This window comes from Aegilops tauschii, chromosome 3 (assembly GCF_002575655.3).
Source record: "Aegilops tauschii subsp. strangulata cultivar AL8/78 chromosome 3, Aet v6.0, whole genome shotgun sequence".
NCBI classification, from domain to species: Eukaryota; Viridiplantae; Streptophyta; class Magnoliopsida; order Poales; family Poaceae; genus Aegilops; species Aegilops tauschii.
In genome coordinates, this window is record NC_053037.3 from 559,938,248 (window position 1) to 559,956,218 (window position 17,971).

General features: G+C 44.7%; 1 long non-coding RNA gene across 1 annotated transcript; it reads right to left on the bottom strand.

The window, feature by feature from the left end:
* Positions 1-448: 448 nt before the first annotated feature.
* Positions 449-3,061, bottom strand: LOC120976971 (uncharacterized). The gene is made up of 5 exons (XR_005773738.3): positions 2,658-3,061; positions 2,313-2,533; positions 2,067-2,200; positions 1,876-1,961; positions 449-942 (listed from the first exon to the last, which is right to left on the bottom strand). It is a non-coding gene; the product is annotated as an uncharacterized lncRNA (long non-coding RNA).
* Between the last annotated feature and the right edge of the window lie 14,910 nt (positions 3,062-17,971).

Sequence of the window (17,971 nt, forward strand, 5' to 3'; positions counted from 1 at the left end):
CCCGCCTTCCTCTCTCCGGCGGACCTGCCCACCGGCTTCCACAACGCACCTTTTTCTTCCCCCTAGCGATGCACGCCATGGCTTTTGCTTCAAGCTGTCGCAAGGCTGTTGTTCACACGCGACATAGGCAGGGACGGTGTGCTTCAAGAGCCGCACAACACGATGATGGTCTACAACCGGCGCCTGATGAAGCTGCATCCGGCACAATGACAAGCTACAACCGGTGCCCGACGGAGTTGCCAACGGCATGACGGCGAGCTGCAACCGTGACGCCAAGATGCTGGAACCACCATGGCTTGATGCCGGAACCGTGAATGACGGTTGTTGCGACCCACAAGCACAAAGGGGCTACATATTTTTTTTCATGGAATTGGCTTCCACTGGAGCTGCAACTGACATTTCGTTTTGCTGGAGTAATCAACGGCGAAGCTGCAAACCGCAAATATTGTTTTTGCTGGGACCGGCTACATGAGAGCTGCAACCGGCGATTTTCTTTTCTTCTAGAACTGGCTTCCACCGAAGCTGCAGACCGGCATTGTTTTTTGCTGGAATTGTCGTAGGCGAAGCTGCACAGAGCTGCAACTCCTGCATCAGAGCTGCAACCATTGTGGGCAGAAGTTGCAGCCCACCTGCAACCATGCTACAACCGTCAAAGGTGTGCTACAACCTGCTGGTGCTGCAGCGAGCGTGTGTGGTGGGATGACGGAGCTGCAACCAGTGACTTGTGTTGGAACCACGCTTTGCATATGTCATGGCAACCACAACGAGTCAGGGAGGAGGAAACTGGGAGAGGAGGGGCCACCCTGCTGCTAGCGCTGTCCCGACCCAGAGCAAAGCCGCCTCCTCCTTCGCCACGGTGCATCGTCTCGTCCTCGCCCTTCTTCTCTGCCGCCGCCGCTAGCCGTACTCCACGGAGCTCCTCCTTCCAACGACGTCCTTGGCCTGACAAGAATTGACAATTGTTTCTTCAGTGGTCAGGCTGCATGGGATTCGATGCCCTGTTTCTTCAGAATTTAGTCTTGCTGACCGTGGACATTGTGGATGACAAGGAAGACGAAGAGGAAGGCAGAAGAGGACTACAGGAGGACTGAGCTGGAGTTGTCATATACAGTACTGTGAATGATCTAAGCTGGGAGAGAAGAAAAGGAAGAACAAGGCCACTTCATTTCTGGCGAGGTTTACAGTAGCAGCATGTGTTTCTTTTACTGAACTATGTTGTATCTTTTCACTACTCATTGAAATACAAAGCTAGTGATGTTTATCATAGACTATGGTGGCTTGTACTTCCATCATATCTCCCAAACTTAATGTAGCCAGACAAATTGATAGGTCAACTATAGTGGGGAAAAAAACAAGGGATGGTATGCAGTCAACTTAACAATATCTGTATCATCCTCCTGCCAATCTAAAGTTTTAGCAGAGAATATAATATAGTTCCCTAGTTCTGAAAGGTCCATGAGTTTGACACTTGTACAAATCATGATGTCAAATCCACAACAAATTTTGAGGCAAAGATTAGCAAGACATGAAGACGAGCAGAGTAACCCAAGTTACCAACACGCCTATTACAACAAACTGTCTTCTTCTATTACTAGTACATTCCATTCAGTTATTACAGAAGAACTACCGAACTGGAATGCAGATATGCAATATTCAGAGGTATTCCCCCGATGAAAATAAATCCCATCATTGCCCGCCCAGGAATTACAATCAAGCTTCCTTCCTTTTGGGAATAACAAAAATAACTGAACCATTTCGGCTCTCACATACTCCCTCCGTTCGGAATTACTTGTCTCGGAAATGGATGTATCTAGAACTAAAATACGTCTAGATACATCCATTTCTGCGACAAGTAATTCCGAACGGAGGGAGTACCTTGCAATCATCACCACCAGATACAAGCATCGAGGGCTCTGTACGTGAAAAATCAACACTCATGCTCTTCGTACTCCCATCATACACTGTCAAAAGCAATAAACAGATACCATAATTTTTAGTGAACTGCACAGAATTTCGCAAAATAAACTGTATAACAGAGCAAGGTCATTTGACGAGTTTGAACATACCTAGCAGTACCTATGCCTTCACTGCTTGCGACAACATTTTTCGAGTACTTGTTCCAGCAAGGCAGCTGAGTACAGATCTAGTAGCCATTTCAACAACTGGACAGTGGACATCTGATGGCGCGCTCATTAACGACCTAAGAAGTAGGACAAGTCAAATTTGAGTAACTGCAAATCCTTTTTACAGGCTGATGGCGAACAGAAGTACACTGGAAAAGTTTGCTTACTGTAGAAAGTTCAGAGACTTACGCTTCGAAACTCCAGCAGTAGTGAATAGCATGAAGAACTAAAACGTAAACAAATGCAGTCACTTGTGCACCCTCAAGCCAGACACACACTCAAATGATGTCAGCAACAGATTTTTTCTTATCATGATGGCTCGGGAGGGCATTTCACTGGCTCATCATAGTTGGCAGACTACGCACTGAAACATGATCCCTCTTTAAAACTAGTTATGAAACCTTTCGAACCTGCCATTTAAGAAAAGGTAACCATTTTTCAGAACATCGACTTGAAACTGAAGCTCCAGCAAGCGCACAGAGAATGAACATATGTTTTCTTTTCGATGTGATCCAGCAGCGTGCCAGATGTTACCGCTAAGATCTGAGCACCACCAGGGCAATAGCCAACAAGCTTGACAAGGAGGATGCGGCCTACTGTTTGGCTCGTGGTCATTTTGGTCATGGATGCGTCGTCGTCCACCGGGAGGGCGCCCAGCGCCCAGCTCTCGTCGGGGACTGCCATGCGCGTTGCCTGTAATACAGGAGCGACGGTGAGGGGTCGGGTGGGGTGGGGGAGAGGGGAGGGAATAAAGGGGAGTGTCCTGGGGTCGGCGAGCAGGAGGAGGGCAAGGCGCGGAGCGTCGGAGGTGCGGTGCGGAGTCGGGGCGCCGCTGGCAGTAGAAGATGGATGGATGGATGGATGGAGCAGCGGGGAGCACGGGCGCGCCGGGGCTCGCCGGATTGGTCGTGGCAAGGCGGGGCAGGGAAGGGGGTGAGGGCGGTGGGAGGTGGCAGGTGGCTGGGAGAGGACTGAGGAAGCCGAAGTGAGAGCTCTTTTCTTCCTTTTTTTTCCTCATCCCAACTGCTAATTTGCGGGAGCCACAAATTTTAATTTTTTGTTTGCGTTGGATAAGGACTCTAGCACAAACGAAAAGAAAATTTGAGCAGAAAGAGCAGAGATTAGGAGGAATAGAAATTAGTGGTTTCGACTAAGAATAGTCCTCTTCATGGGTCGGCCCCCCCCTCCCTCGCGCGTCACTCTCGTATGAGACGCGGAGGAAGCACTAGGCGCCACGGGGCGTCTCCCCCCCCCCCCCCACCCCCCTTCCCTGCCGCCGCCAGAGTGCGCGACCGATCGGAGTCTAACCGGCGCCGACGGGGCTTCCTACCTCCTTGTGCGTGGGATCCGACTCGGGTCGGGTTCATGGGTTGCGGCACCACGATTTGGTGGGTTGTGGCGGCGCAACAAGGGTCCCTCCCGAGGTTGACAACTGGTGGCTTCAGTGGTGCGACTAGCCTATGGGCGGTGGGGTGTGCGGGCGGTGGCTGTGGTGGCGACCTAGCCTCCGCCCAGATCTGAGATCTGGTGGCGGCTCGCGGCGGGAGCCGGCGACTTCTGCTATGCCTTGGGCGACAATGGCTAGCGGCGACGGTGGCCCGGCGATGCTTGGTCATGGCAGCATGGTGGCCGATGACTGTTGGGTCTTCGCTTCTCTCTGCGGGCATGCAGGTCATGGGTTGACAACGAGATGTAGGACCTCGGTGGGTTATGGTGGAGCGTTAGCGCTTGTGTGGGGGCTAGGAGGTAGCCGCGGGACGCTACTAAGGATGCTCGGCGACCGGAGGTGCCGGTTCTTGGGCAGCTCCCCGTTGAGATTTGGAGGGGTCATATCTAATGGAGCGCTAACTGTTGCTCCCTCCGGAGGTGCTGACAACGCAAGCCCGGGTGTAGGGGTGGGGCATTCCCTCGCCTGCCCAGGACAAAAAATTCCCCACATGCGATCCAGTGCTTGCTTGTTGGCCAGCCGTGGCGGCGGTGCTACCCCCTCTGATCGATCAAGTGGTGGGACACTGAGGATAGGTGGGGAGGTGTCTGACTCCCCTCCGGTCCATGGAGTTCACGTGTTTTGGCATCAATGAGAGGTTCAAAGTGAGATGCTGGGGTGGCGGTCCTAGGTGGTGGGCTACTCGGTTGGCTCTCTGGCAGGTCTCTGGGTGGCGGTGGTGGTTGTGTTTGTTGGTCGTGTGGGAAATGAGATGTGTCGCGGTGGGTGGCGCTAGAGGTCTCGACTTCGTCGTGGAAGCTGACTGTGTTGCTGCTTTTTTTGCGGGTGACTGTGATGCCGCTTGATGGCACGAGGAAGCAACCGAGCGAAAGCTCTATGATTGGCGACGATGCCCATGAAGGACGCTCTCCTCTTGACGATATTGTTGCGGTTTCGCTTCCCCTGTGATGGTTCCAGGTGAGGACTTTTGTCCATTCCATCGGATGCGACAATGGTGACGCTTTGCGCCGTGCCTCCGTGGAACTTAGGTGTCATCTGTCTTGGTGTGGTGTAGTCTTTAGGTCCTCATATTTTCACTTGGCGGCTTCGTCGTTCCAATGTATGCTGTCCTTTTTCTATGTTCTGCTTCTTTGAGGGTGTTCTCACCACCATGCATTGTTCGTCCTTGTACTTGTGGTTCATGCTTTAGCTATAAAGTGAAGTGGAAATCTTTTATGTGCATAACCCTCTTCATGGTCCTCACAACTTAATATATCATGGACTTTCAGGTTGGTACCTTAGGGTTAGGAGGCACCTTATTGTTTCTGCCACTCTAGTTTTTGTACATTTTCCTCATGACACTCTTAAATTTTTCATTTCACTTTTGTCATTTTTATCTTTGACAATATATCACAATTGTCACTCTGCTCGATCTCTCTGAGTTGGCCGTTCCTTTTAGCGAGTTAACTAGAGAAAACCCTATCAATGTTTGTATAAATGACCTAAGTTACCCCTACTGACTTGTGGTGCTACCTTGAAAGTGACTTGCCCCACATATGGATCGATGCGACTGCTCTGAAGATAACCTGCAAAAAGTTAATAGAGCGAGGCATGTTAAAAACACAATCACTGCGACAATTCCAAATTGCCCAAAGTAAAGCACAAACCCCCACACCGATATGACCCTTAAGCCTTTTGTTAATACCAACCAACTAGTTTCCAAACAAATATGTGATACTTGTTGGGGGTGGCAGATTATATCTAACATGAACCGTGCGTCAAATCAAAGCCCCAAAAGGGCATGAAATAAATTTTTGTTAAATTGTTTCTTCCTGATCACAGAAACAACACTTCTTACATCCATTCCAGTTTCGTTTAGCCAAATTATCTTTGGTGAGGATCACCACCCTATGAAAAAACCACATAAAAATTTATCTTTAAAGGAACTTTGATTTTCCAAACATGCTTTGTACAGAACACATGCCTCGTATTGATCAGATATGCATACATAGACTTGACAACAAACACCCTATTTGTATTTAGTCTCCATCTAAAAACGCTAGGCACATGAGATAGGTTTACCAACATCAACCTCTGAACTAAATGGAGCCACATCATCCATTTATCGCCTACAAGGCCCTTCTGAATTGGATGTTGAGAGGTGTCGAACCAAGAACCGATTGAACTGTATCATCTTTCTTAGGCACTACATTATACGGTGATGGGTACTAAACCATAATTGATTTCAGACGATATTATCTCAAAATATAAGAAACAAGTTTGAGTCGATTTAATATGACCGTTCTTCTAACGTTATACTCTCAACGTTGTTTTAGGACTAACGTTACACTTAACAATATCCTAAGATCCATAAAACATGATCACCAACAACACTTGAGCCAGTCTTAGAGGCCAGGCTAGGAACATATTCTTTACCATTTATCATTCCACACGTCTATATGAGTTTTTCATTGAACCGCATATTCCAGGATCATAGCAGTTATAGCATAAAATATAAACTCTTAATTATGAACATGAAAATATAATAATACAACATTATTGCCTCTAGGGCATATTTCCAACACTCCTCCCCACCACCACCTCCTCCCGAGCAGCACTTCCACCCCACCATGGCGGCTCCTCCTCACCTACGACCAAAAAAGCTACCCCGTGGATAGATCGTACCCTAGGCCATCGGGGATGGCTATGATCTACTATTTCTGCGGGTTGGATGCGAGAGTGGCCGGAAAACGAAGGAGATCGCCAAAAAATCACGAGAGAAAGGAGAGGGAGGTGAGAGAGGAACCAGCCGTCGGGAGGAAGAATAAGCTCGTCCTTATCCCGACCTCTTCGGTCAGGGGCTGATCGAAGAGTGCTCTTCGATCGCTGGTAGGCCGAAGTATGTGTCTTCGGTAGACGCCTTGCCGAGGTTAATGTTTTCGGCCCAAGGCCAACTGCCGACAAATTTTCAGCCAGTTTCAGCCTCTCTTCGGCTTATTGTAGACCGAAGAGCTGTCTTCGGCTTAGCGAAGACCGAAAAGTGCCTCTTAGGCCTCGGGTTGACCGAAAAGTCCCTCTTCGGTTTCAACAAGGCCGACTGGGTCATAAAATTAATTTTTTTAACTAGGGCATACATTTTCAGAATTTGTTATAATAAAATAATATATTTAAAAAAAATCCAGAACCAGAGGCAATAATGCACGCTTTAATTAGAGGCTTGCACAATGGAACCAGAGAGCTATGGGCGACGTCTGCAGAGCAGCGTTCCGTCGACACGCTCCATGGCCACTACCCTGTACGCGAGGAGTAGCGTCGCCGATGCCGCCGCCGCACAGCACGGCTCTGCTCCGGCAACGGGCGCGTCATCCCATGCATCTGCGCAAGGTGCGAATAATACGAGCGATTAATTATAGTTTACTGCAGATTCATTGGCATTTTCCAGTGAAAGGACAAATGTACCACAACTAGCCCATCGTCAGGCAAATAGGAAATTACGGAACTGTCCTTGAGCCAAATTTTCATTACAAACATCAAAACCATTGGATCAATTATGTTCCCCTTCGTAAATTAATGTAAGAGCGTTTAGATCAGTACTTTAATGATCTAAACACTTCTGTATTAATTTACGGAGGAAGTACTACATTACTAATTTTCATTACAAACATCAAAACCATTGAATCAATTATGTACCCCTCCGTAAATTAATGTAAGAGCGTTTAGATCAGTATTTTAATGATCTAAACACTCTTTATATTAATTTACGGAGGAAGTACTACATTACTCCTTACTCCGTGTGACGCTGGTACTGTAATTTTTTTAATGAAAAAGTTGAAATCTTTGCCGCCACCACCACCACCATCCAAGCCACTGCGATGTGCGATACTACATGAGTATCAGTATTCTAAAACCAGTGTACAGAATGATATATTTTGTGCACCTTGTGTCATATAAAGACCAGAGCACACTAGAAAAGAAAAAGAAATCCACCCATGACATTGTCCCTGGGTGAATATCAGGTGATACAGAAAGTGATGTTTTGATCCCGAGCTCATGTGAGCTTCGGTGAACAGTAAAATAAAAAAATAAACAATTCAAAATATCTGGAAAAAATTGTGTCAAACTTTGACAAATGCTTTCATTGGTTGCAAGTTCCATCATGAGGTGACATTCGCTCAAAACGTGGCAAAAGAAAATCGATGCTCCAATATGTTTTCAAAAATAACATTTTGGAGACTTAAACATTTGTCAATGTTTGACACAAAAAAAATCAGATTTTTTTTAAAAACCAATTTTTTTTATTTTACCTTTTACCCGATCTCATATGAGCTCGGGATCAGAACAGCTGCGTCCAGGTGATACTACCAACTTTCATGCTAACAAGATACAAATTCAAAAGTGTCAAATTTAAATATTTCAAAAAATTCCAAAAAAATTGTGAGTGTTCACAACAAATATGTATACAACCTCTAAAATTTTCAGATCCGAATTCAAAGTATACAAATAGAACCAAAAAAGACAAATTCGGGTGTGAACAATGCAATTTTTGAGACTACTCGTGTATTTTCTCTTCTTCTCCTAAGTCTCCAATTCAGAAAGTCTAGTTTTTGTACTTCATCAATTGTTGCAACTCGTATTAAGAAACTTTTTGACTCGCTTGTTGCACCAAAAACTAATGTCTTTCAATGGTTCACTACAAGGAATCTTAGATTGGTGCGACGAGTCAAAGCTGACCTCGGGGGGAAATGGGTGATCAGCTCCATGGATGTCATTGTAACAATCCAAGGTCATGCATGGATTGAGATGCAAAAATGGTTGTTTAAATAAGGGGGTATATATGTACAGTACACCCAGGTTCATTCACACCTTTCCCCGAGTGGCCATATCGGAAGGGGTCGCCTGAGAGCTCAGTGAAAATGAACATTGATGCATCCTTCTGTGACGAGTTAGGAGTTTCTAGTGCTTGCATTATTATTTAAAGCTGCCAATGTGAGGTGCTATTGTCGCTGTGGGAATATTTAGGCATATAGCATGAAGGAAGCTACTAAAACTCTAACTTGATCCGAGGGCATCTTGCTTAAGGTGTGGAGATTTTATGCTGTGATCATTGAATGTATCAGCCATCGGTCATCATTGGCTTAAAGAGAACTAGGGAGGACATATTGATTCTAGGACATGCCTTTGATGAGTTGAAATTCCTCTTGCGACTAGTTCTCGACTTTGGATTATCAGGGGGGAGTGTAATGGACTCACTTATAATTTAGCTCAACTTGCTCGAAAGAACATGCAATCCGCGGTTGGGAGGCTTGTAAGTGCATCTAGTGCCCCTTAGTGATTTTGGTGTATTGAAGACTTATAGGTTAAGGGACTGATGCGTTTGTGAGTGTACACAGGTATATAAGTCTATGAGGAGTTTGATATTTACAGAGAAAGTCGACCTCTAAAAATGAATATCTTCTACTGAAGACTTTGGATTTCTGAAGACTTTCTGAAGACTTTGAAAGTGAAGAAATTGGTGTGACCTTGAAGACTTCGTATTCATTCGAGGAACATGAAGCATGAAGACTTTTGTTTTCGTAGTTTCATTTTCTCTTTATTGAGTCATAGGAAACACCGTACTATTAAAGGGGGTCGAGCAAATACTAAGGAAAAATTTCCAAGTGATGCTCATCTCAAAATCCTACACCTACCAATCCCTTCGAGTGAAGCCATTGGAAATCTCATGCAGTTCAGTCAATTTATTCAGTGACAGAGACGAAGTTCTTCTGGTCTCTGAGGAATTTGTCTGAGGAGTTAGGAATTCGTCAGTGCAGATTGCCTACAAGTGAGGAACATGATAGCCCTGAGGAATCTGATAGTCAAATTTCCGACCGTTGCTGTGCTACGCGCCAGCTGTCCCAAAATATCTACCCACCTAACGGTCATATCATTGAAGGGCATTTATGTCTTATCATGTCGGGCTGCTCCCTAGGCTATAAATAGCCGCCCCCTACAACCACTAGCTGGTTGGCTGCTCCGAGAGAAACTGACACTTGTCATTTGAGAGCATCCCATCCTCCGAGGACTTTGAGCGAAAATCATCAAGTGAGGAAAACCCAAACCCAAACACCTACAAACCAAAAGTGATTGAGCATCACTGAAGAGATTGATCCTGCGTGGATCCGATGCTTGTTTCCTTTGAAGACTGTGCATCTTCCAGACGATTAGGCGTCATGGTCTAGAGCATCCAAGAGGAAATTGTGGATCGCCGAGTTACCGAGTTTGTGAAGGTTTGGAAGTCACCTGAAGACTTATCACGAGTGATTGGGCGAGGTCTGTGTGACCTTAGCTCAAGGAGAATACGGTGAGGACTGTGTGTCCTCAGATTTAAATACCTAGCCGCTCCAACCAGACGTACAACTGCCACAGCAGTTGGAACTGGTCTACCAAATCATTGTCTTCACCAAGCCTACTGGTTCTATTTCCTCGACTATTTCATTTCCTTATTACTGTGTTGTGTGCTTGTTCATATCTGTTTGAAGACTTTGACTGAAGACTTTCTCAATTTCCTCAGTTCAATTTCTTCAGTCTGTTTGTCTTCATCCTGTTTTATCCTATGCTTATGCTTCCCGTACTCTGTATCAGTTTTCATTTCATCATGATGTCCATGTTTATGTTATGTCATGTATGCATCTAAGTACTTATTCCGCTGCAAGTAGTTCTTTGCTTAGGAATTTCCTCACCCTGAAATTCTTAAGTGAAGAATTCATAAAAATCGCCTATTCACCCCCCTCTAGTCGACTTAACGCACTTTCTATTGGTATCAGAGCAAGGTACTCCCTTGTTCTGTGTTATTTTGGTTTAACCGCCTAGGGTTTTAGTTATGTCGACTGCAGAAATGAAGATTGTGTCATGCCCCATCTTTGACGGTCACGATTATCCCAAGTGGAAGGCCATGATGAAGAAGCGCCTCATGGCGATGAACAACGAGCTGTGGACCGTCACTGAGATTGGTCTTACCGATCTGTGCAAGATGGCGGAAGCTGATGACATTCGCAAATACACTCTTCTCAACCTCACGGCGAAGGACATCATCTGCTCCTGTCTGTCTCAAAATTAGTTCAGGAATATCATGCACCTTAGCCATGCGAAGCTTATCTGGGACCCACTCTCTGAGGTCTATGAAGGTCATCAAAATCGTCATGATCCTTGGTTTGAGGATTTCAAGGAATCACTCAAAGCTATGACATTCGAACCAGAGTCGTCATCCTATACACCATGTCTTATGGCAAAAGGTGCTGAGGTAACAGAATGCTACCTATCTGAGTCCAGTGATGATGAATCTGGTGATGAATTTGGACCCAGTTATGCCAAACTTGCTTCCCTTGCCACTAAACAACAAAGAGCTTTGGAAAAAGTTCAATACATGCTGGGTAAGAGCGATGATATGTTGGGTGAAGAAATGGATCGCACTAAAACCCTGACTGAAAATCTTCAGAGACTTCAGTCTAAGTTTGACAACCTTCAAAGTCATCATAACACTCTCTTATCTGATCATGAGAAGCTTTCTTATGAATTTCTTCAAAGAAAGCAAGATCTTGAAAAGCTAAGGGTGAGTTATGAAGATCTTCAGAAGGAGCGCTATTCACTACTTGCTCAATAAATCAGCGCTGCTCAGGAAGAATTTGTTCCTCCATGTTTAAAGTGCATTGAACGTGAATCTGCTAATTCTTCACCTGAATGTTCAAATGCTTCTACTGTCACAATTTCTTCAACTGTATCTGCTATCACTAATTCCTCATCTGAGGATATTGCTAGTATCACTGACAATGCAGGACTGAAGGAATTGTATATGACAGGCATGTACAAAATCCTCAAAGGGCATCAGGCTCTTTGTGACGTGCTTAAAAAGCAGATCCTCAACATGAACCCTAGGAAAGAGGGTATTGCCTTTGAGAGGAAACTCAATGCTGATGGGACATACTGGAAGCCTGAGCAGTATCCCAAAACCTCATGGGTTGCTGAAAAGGGACCTCCAGTAGATCCATCCACTCTATCTGGCTTTACATGTGAATCTCCTCATTCTTCTGATGAGTCATTTGACTCCAACTATAAACTGTTCAAAAATCAGAATGGTGAAGTATTTGCTAGATATGTTGGCACTAACTACAGGAACGGTTCCCCTATGAAGAAAATCTGGGTTCCCAAAAGGTGCCTTGAAAATCTTTAGGTGAATGTCATCATGACACCACCTGTGAAGAATAGGAACCCCAGATCAAATTCTTCATATGGATCCAAGTCCTCATATGGACCAAATTCCTCACGTGGATCAAATTCCTCAAAAGGATCAAAGTCCTCATATGAACATCATCGTGGTAACACTTCTGTTTCGCAGGGCAAATTTAAGGGCTATGAATATGAGCGCTATTCTTCTAACCATTATGTTCATAAGGCCTCGAAGAATTTCTCTGCTTATTCATGTGCTTACCCTAACTCCTTTTATGTGAAATAAAGTGGACTGGTTTCAATGCCACCGTTCTCTTATGGAGCTCGCAGAATGATGAAATCTTTGCCAACCCTTCAGATGTGGGTGGTGAAGAAAAGGAACTAATCTCTTATGCAGGGTCAGGTCTCCAGACGTGCTTAAACGTCTGAAGAAATTGCTGGAGACCTGAAACTTGTCTGAAAGGACGCAGGCTAATCATGAAGAAATGAATCCTCATTTCTCACGTCCTCATACTGCTTTATTTGTTTTATTTCTTGATGAAATTGATCTGATGAATTGATGTCATATTCTTCACTGATGAAGTATATGAGTTCGTAAGTTGCACTAATTCATCTGCAGGATGATCTACCCAAAAGCCACTGAGTGGGTCCTCGATAGTGGATGTACTAATCACATGACTGGCGACAAGAATCTATTGATGGACATTCCCTTATCTCCATCGCATCTGAAGCATATCATCTTCGCTGACAAAGGCAAAAGCAAGGTATTGGGTCTAGGTAAGGTTGCGATCTCAAAGGATTGACACATGGACAAAGTCATGCTTGTCGAGTCCTTAGGATACAACCTCATGTCAGTCTCAATGCTTTGTGATCTTGATATGGTTGTTATCTTTGGCAAGTATCGTTGTGTTGTGATCATGGAAGCTGACAATTCCAAAGTCTTCGAAGGCTTTAGGAGAGGAGATCGGTATATTGTTGTTTTCTCTACAGGACCACGACCAGCTATATGTCTACTTGCAAAAGCTTCAGAAGGCTGGCTATGGCATCGACGACTAGGTCATGTTGGCATGAGGAATTTGCACACGCTCGCGAAGAAGAAGCATGTCATTGGCATTGAGAATGTCAAATTCCTCAAGGATCACTTATGCGGAGCCTGTGAAGCTGGAAAGATAACCAAGGCCAGGCATCGAGCGAAGACTATCATGACCACCACTCGACCATTTGAATTGCTTCACATGGATCTCTTTGGTCCTAACCATTACTCTGCATTCACTAATGAAGCATCTCTATATGGCTTTGTTACTATTGATGATTACTCTCGTTACACATGGGTACATATTGTCACTTACAAAAGTGAAGTGCAGGAAGTCTTCAAACGATTTTCCTCGAGGGCTTCAACCAACTTTGGTGTGAAGATCAAGCACATCAGAAGTGACAATGGAACTGAGTTCAAGAATACTGGTCTTGATGACTATCTTGATGAACTTGGTATTACTCATGAGTTATCTGCTCCTTATACTCCTCAGCAGAATGGCGTCGTGGAGCGCAAGAACAGGACTCTTGTTGAGATGGCTCGCACTATGCTTGATAAATACAAGACGCCTCATCATTTCTGGATTGAGGCAATTGATACTGCGTGCCACATCATCAACATGGTATATCTTCACAAATTCTTCAAGAAGACTGCATATGAACTTCTCACTGACAAGAAACCCAATGTGAGTTATTTCAAGTCTTCGGTGCTAAATGTTGGATTAGAGATCCTCATCACAATTCTAAATTTGCACCGAAAGCACATGAAAGTTTTATGCTTGGGTACGGAAAGGACTTGCACACCTACAGAGTCTTCAACAACGTTCATCACAAGGTTGTTGAAACTGTAGATGTGCGGTTCGATGAAACTAATGGCTCGCAAAGAGAGCACCTACCTCCTGTGCTAGATGAAAAATCACCTGAGGAATCCATCAAGTTCAAGGCTACTGAGGATGTCATTCCTACCGAAGAATCTGCTGAAGAAGTCATTCCAGAACATGAAGAACGTCATGTTGATGCATCTGAGGAAAATGGTGCTGAAGAAAATGCTGATCAAATTCCTCGACGACAACCCGCTCATCCTCGCGTCGCAAATGAAGTGCAGATTGAGAAAATCATCAGCGACATCAACATTCCAGGTCCTCTCACACGCTCAAGAGCTTCTCATTTGTCTAACTTTTGTGGGCACTTTGCTTTTGTCTCTATCACAGAGCCCACTAAGGTAGATGAAGCATTTCTGGAGCCTGAGTGGATTCAGGCCATGCAAGAGGAATTGCATCAATTCGAGCTCAACAACGTCTGGGAACTGGTCAAACGTCCAGATCCTCGCAAGCACAATATCATTGGCACAAAGTGGATCTATCGCAACAAGCAAGATGAAAATGGCCTTGTGGTGAGGAATAAGGCACGGCTTGTAGCTCAAGGCTACACACAGGTTGAAGGAATTGATTTCGATGAAATTTTTGCACCTGTTGCTAGACTTGAGGCTATTCGCATATTACTTGCTTATGCTAACCATCATAATATCATCTTATATCAAATGGATGTGAAAAGTGCATTCCTCAATGGTAAGCTTGAGGAAGAAGTATATGTTGCTCAACCCCTGGGTTTTGAAGATCCAAAGCATCCTAACAAAGTCTTCATACTCAACAAGGCCCTCTATGGCCTCAAGCAGGCCCCTCGGGCGTGGTATGATACTTTGAAGGAATTCCTCATGAAGAAAGGCTTCAAACCCGGTTCACTTGACCCAACTCTTTTCACAAAATCTTATGATGGTGAATTGTTTGTGTGCCAAATATATGTTGATGATATCATTTTTGGCTGTACTGGCCAACGTCACAGTGATGAATTTGCCTCTATGATGAGTGAAGAATATCAAATGTCTATGATGGGAGAATTGAAATTCTTCTTAGTTCTTCAAATTCGTCAACGGCGCAATGGCATATTCATATCTCAGGAGAAATACCTCAAGGATGTACTGAGGAAATTCGGCATGCAAGATTGCAAAGACGTCAAAATCCCTATGCCCACAAATGGCCACCTATGCACTGATGAAAATGGTATTGACTTTGATCAAAAGGTATACCGCTCCATGATTGGTTCTTTATTGTATTTATGTGCATCTAGGCCAGATATTATGCTTAGTGTTTGCATGTGTGCCCGATTTTAAGCTACACCGAAGGAATCACACCATAAGGATGTGAAGCATATTCTTCGATATCTAGCTCACACACCAACACTTGGATTATGGTATCCCAAGGGCTCGGCTTTTGATCTCATTGGATATTCAGACTCTGACTATGCTGGTGATCATGTGGACCGCAAGTCAACATCAGGCACATGCCATTTCCTCGGACGATCCTTGGTCTGTTGGTCCTCGAAGAAACATAACTGCGTATCACTGTCTACTGCTGAAGCTGAGTACATTGCTGCTGGTTCTTGTTGTGCTCAATTGCTGTGGATGAAGCAAACCCTCAAGGACTATGGCGTCAACATGAAGAATGTGCCTCTCTACTGTGACAATGAGAGTGCCATCAAGATTGCTCATAACCCATTTCAGCACTCGAAGACAAAGCACATTCAGATTCGTCATCATTTTCTTCATGATCATGTGTTGAAGGGCGACATCTCTATTGAACATGTGAAGACTGAAGAACAGCTAGCCTATATCTTCACAAAGCCCTTGGATGAGAAGAGATTTAGCAAGTTGCGGTGTGAGCTAAATATCCTAAAATCTTCGAATGTCCTTTGAAAAGGACACACATCCTAATACTTATGCAAAATTGATGACTTAGATGTGCAACACACGAAGAAACGTTTTTCTTCAATCAATGAAGACTAACACTCTAAGTGTGAAGAAATTAACAAAGAATTTGATTCTCATAGCCCTACGACAATTGTACGTGGTGTCTGAAATCATCATTCTTATACGGTGGGTCACGCCACCAACAAAAGTTGAAAATCTTCAATTTGAGTTTTTCCTCATTTTTGAAATTCCTCAGTTGTTCGTTTTCTTCAACTTTTTGAAGTCTTCACTCTTTCCGTTGTTGTTGTTCCTTGGCTATATATATATATATATATATATATATATATATATATATATGAGTTTATGTCCTCTACATCATTCACTTATTGCCATTTCTTCAAGTTGTTTTTCTTCTGCTAAGTGAATGTGATCGGACCCTCCCTCCTCTATGCTAAACCCAACCCAGTCTATTCACAAACTCTTCATGTGCTTTCTATTTGAAACTCGTTCAAAATATTCACTGTGTCCTTGTCAGCTGAAGAAGTTGCGAACGAAACTTTAAAATTATCTTATCTGAATTTTCGGTGTTTGCCGCTCAAACCGTTCCACATTCCACGATGGACTTATCTATTCACCCACGATCTCACACGATCGCCACCTCTCAGTACGTGGGTGACACATGTCACGCAAATGAGAAGGGTCAGGGGCATGTTCGTCCAATTTCCTCGGGCGAGCAGTTTTTCACTTCGGCTATAAATACCCCCTCCCTTCCTCACTTCGTTTTTACTCCGCTCGACCTCACTCCCTCGCTCGAGCTCTCAAACCCTAGCGCCGCCGCTACTTCCATCGTCGCCCGTGAGGAAGAGCTTCACTACCTCGACCTTGTCGCCGTCGTACTCGCGCCGGCTGTGGATTTCTTCACTCTGCCGTAGCTGTCTTCCTCTGCCAAGTTAGGGCGTGGAAGATCCGAACTGACGAGCTTCTAAGTCTACACCTCACAGTTCATCGTGTTCTTCGTCAAGGGTAATTAAAAGTTACTTTTACTGCCCTTGTTGATTCTGATGTTTTCAACAAAATCTTCAAAAGGTGTTTATTCTTCAAATCCTCACACCCTAAACACCTCACATAACATCTGTTCTTGATCTGTTTCCCTAAGCAACATTTTTTCTTCAAGATTCCTCAATTGTGTGGATTTTCAATTTGTACAACTCTGGAACCTAAGTCAAAGAACGCTTAGTGAAATTCCTCAAGACTCATCTGGTCAAATTCCTCAAACTTGTTCTTTTTGCAAAAACTTCTGAGAACGCATATGACCTCTCCAAATTCTTCGCACCTATACTCTGTTCACAGGTACACATGTCCGCTGCTGAATCACTAGGTTCTCATCAACTTAACTCATTTGCAGCGTTCCTCGAAGAAAAGTTACATACCTCTTCAGAGAATTCTATTGTTCAAATTCCTCAGCTGAAGAAAATGGTTGATGGCAAGAAACCTCAGAAGGGAGGGAAGAAGTTGGAAGTCAACAATGCTTTTGAGATACCTGAAGACATCTATGCAGGGTACTGCACTCCTCCTCATGAGACAAAGAATGAGCGCAAAGTGCGCATCCAGAGGATAGAGAGGAGATGGGCCAGAGAATGGAGGGAATATCGCTATATTACACCCAAGTACATAAAGAAAATCATTGTACACCCTCCATACCCAAGACCTTCATTGGCACCTGGCCAAGAAGTTGATCCCTCTAGCATCAGAAGAGGTGAAGAATTTCCCAAGGAATGGGCCAAGCGTCAAGCTAAACTGGCCAAAATGGCAAACGAAGCAGTGAAGAAATTTAACGAAGATTCTGCTGCTGCCACTGCTGAGGCCTCTGCTAGTAAGCCTAAAAAGGCTATGCCCAAGAAGCCTGCTCACAAGCCAAGTGCTTCAACTTCTATGCCCTCACGGCCAAGCTCCTCAGCAATGCCCTCACGGCCAAGCTCTGCAAAGCCCTCACGGCAAATTCCTCAAGCTGCACCTGCTCCTCCTAAGTCCTCAGCTCCTCCATCAAAATCCTCAGCACCTGCGCATATCGCCTCGTGACAAAGGACAACAGACATCTCTATTGCCTCAGGAGCCTCTGCAAGTTCTTCTACTCCTCCACATTCCTCAACTGGCCCCACTCTGCTGAAGACAAAGGCCACTGCTGGACAAGGTTCTCGACCAAGTCCTCACAAGAAGCAGGTTGCCTTTCAAGTACCGTCTGATGACGATGAAGCTGATGATGAAGAACTCGCTGAAATCATCAGAGGCAGGTAGCACAAGGCCGCTAGAGCCAAAGGTAGTAATGTGCCAATTATGCTGGATCCAAAGTTGATCCTCGAATTCATCGACTTGTGGCACAAAGATCCCAACACACCTCTGCCTGAGATGAACCTCACACCTGGTCAAAGTCATGTATTGACT